Raw genomic sequence first — 2713 nt, forward strand, 5'->3', positions numbered from 1 at the left:
CTGCTTCTGCCCTGTCCAAGCCAAATTTTTCTTGCTCCCCTTTCCTGCTTTTGCAGGACTGCTTGCTGGGTGCCAAAATTCTGCAAAATTCCATGCAAAACAGACATACATCTTGGTCACTGGCTGCCCAAATTATCACGAGTATGCCTTAGCTTATGGATGAGAAGATACCAGAAGTTGTTGACAGGCCTGTGGGACAGCAAAACTTGCTGTTTTGCTTAGTCTGTGGGCGGTTGGGGAATGTATAATAGGTAGGCATATAAAATTCAGAGGTTTGTTTGTAATATAGATAAGCATCTGAACTGCCAAAGTTTAGTCTAATTTTAAAGCTCCTTATGCATTATGCAACTCTCCTCCTTTTCAGTAAAATACCACTTTATTTCCAATGTGTGTAACTTCCTTCTTTGGAGGAACAGGAGGGCAAAATGTCCTCTTCAAAGCCTGGTTCATTTCTGAATCACTTGCCACATTCATCTTCTGCTCAATATTTGAACGTATATCTACAGGAGGTGGGTATGCAGTTTGCATCTTGATCTTAATTTTCATCTCCCTGGTTTTACTCAAATTCCAATGGGACAATTTTCAACTTCCTTTCTCCTGTAGGAGATCCAGAATGTTCTCTTCAGTCTGAAAGGAAAGCAGGGGTGGTAGCTAGTGAAAAGGAAATCACGTGCCCCATCCTCCTTAAAGGGGTTCCTCTCCCCAGGTCCACAGGACATGGCAAGGCCTTGTGCTTCAAGTCTTATGGTCCTGAAATGTGCTGATGGGGATTTTGGCTCCTCCTTGCACACCCATGATGTTAAGCTGCCTCTACAACTCACAGTCAGTTTGAGTTGCTGGATTTAGGCTGTTTCTTAGAGCATGTACATTTAGTAATTTTTCCTGTTTTGGCTAACTTAATGTCTTTGATAGAATGAACACATGTCCACCTTTGAAGATGAGATTAATACCTGATGTAGAATTATACCAGTAACCCACATAAGCAGGAGTTGAGGAAAAGCTCAGACAGGGCAATGAATCAAGAGTTGAAGAGGCTTGGGTCAGTTCTCTGCTCTCTTCCAGCAACTTGCGGTGTGACCTTTGGGCAAACTACTTCACCTTTCCATCCCTCTGAACTCCTTCCTTCATCTTTATTTTACTCTTCTTATTTAGACTTTCAAAGTGCAAGAGCAAAAGTATGTGCCTACCATGAGCAGTTTCAGTGTAAGCATTAATATACAGCTTTAAAACAAGGAGGCAAATATCTGGCTGGAGGCCTCCTGTAGGTATCTGTTAGCATGATCTACTGCAATCTATGATCAGTGGATGGCTTTGCTGGATGAGGAGAGACCATGCTTGTCCAACATCAACTGAATTTGCATACAGACATATGCTGAGAGGTACATTCACTTGCTTGTGTGGCCTTCATGGCCTGGTATGTCTTATGTCCCCTTATTCCAGGGGAAGAGCTGGTGTGGCTTTGTGATGGGCCCCCCTTTCTTCCTACTCCGACTGCACAGAGAATGAGTCCACTCACTGGTCTTGTGTGCCAGTAATTCTGATTGTAGATGTATTTCTTCTTTCACTAATGTAATAAAATACCAAGTTGTTCTCCTTCCCAAATTCAATTTGATTTTTCTTCTGAGGTTTCTGCTAATACTAGGTTCTAATTTCTCCTGTTTCACATCTTTAAGACAGGAAATGAGATGATCAAGTGAAAACTAGAGGCCACAATGTCTCTGAAAATATTTCGGAGTATGTCGATTAGAAGAAAAAATATTTCTCGCACTGATACCAAGCACAGTAAATATTTGGTTCCAAAGAAATTTGAGTGAAGGAGGCAAAGATGGTTTTAGAAAAAACTTAACTTCAATTGTGATATGTTACTGGGTGTATTTGTTTTTTATCAACATGCCTTTGCTTCAGGATACAACTTAAGATCTAGAAGACTCTTGAAAAATTGACATATTAAGTAGCATGGGGGGAATCTACTCTAACAGGATGGTTAAAAATGCTATTATCTAAAAACACATCTATCTAGAAAAATGAGGTGGGGGCTAGCAGGCCTCTGCAGGGTTGTTCAGCCTTTTCCCTCTTCCAGCTGACATGAAGAGCTGGTCTTTGGCCCTTCTGACAGGTGGGTGCAGAGGCAGCATGTTGTTGTTGGAAGCTGCTGCTCCCTACAGCCCCAGCAGCACTCCCGGTTTAATTTTGGTGAGCATTTGTCTTATCCCTGGGCAAATCTGCAATACCTGTGGGAGAAATGAATTTATAGCACCTCTGCCCAGATCCTTAACAGCATTTTAGAACTTGCTTTCTTCCCAGCTGTGGTACTGTGGCTTTTTTATCCAGGGGTGCAGTTCATAAAGCCCTCTCCAGGGAGAGGCGGGAGATAAGGGTGTCGAAGGGTGCATGTTCCCCAGGGGAGGGGGTACAGCTGCTAGAGCAGCAGTGCTCCCCAAGCTGTTGTCTCAGGAAAAAAGCGTTAACGATCACCCCGGAGGCTATGGCACTGGTGGAGAGTCGTTGGGGGAGGGCTGCAGGCCTGAGTGAAGGGGCAAAGAGGAAAACAGGTTAGTTTTTCTGCCTCCGTGCCCGTGTGCAGCAGGGTACCTTCCCCCCGTGTGGGGTGAGCCGGGGCACCTGCCGGGGAGCGGGTTTGTGTACAGTGGCGTCCCTGCGAGATCCGCTGATGAGAGCCCGGGGCCCTCTGGGAGGGGGCGGGCGACCCCCG

The sequence above is a fragment of the Pygoscelis adeliae genome, unplaced genomic scaffold (genome assembly GCF_000699105.1).
Source record: "Pygoscelis adeliae isolate BGI_AS28 unplaced genomic scaffold, ASM69910v1 Scaffold40, whole genome shotgun sequence".
Classification (NCBI taxonomy): domain Eukaryota; kingdom Metazoa; phylum Chordata; class Aves; order Sphenisciformes; family Spheniscidae; genus Pygoscelis; species Pygoscelis adeliae.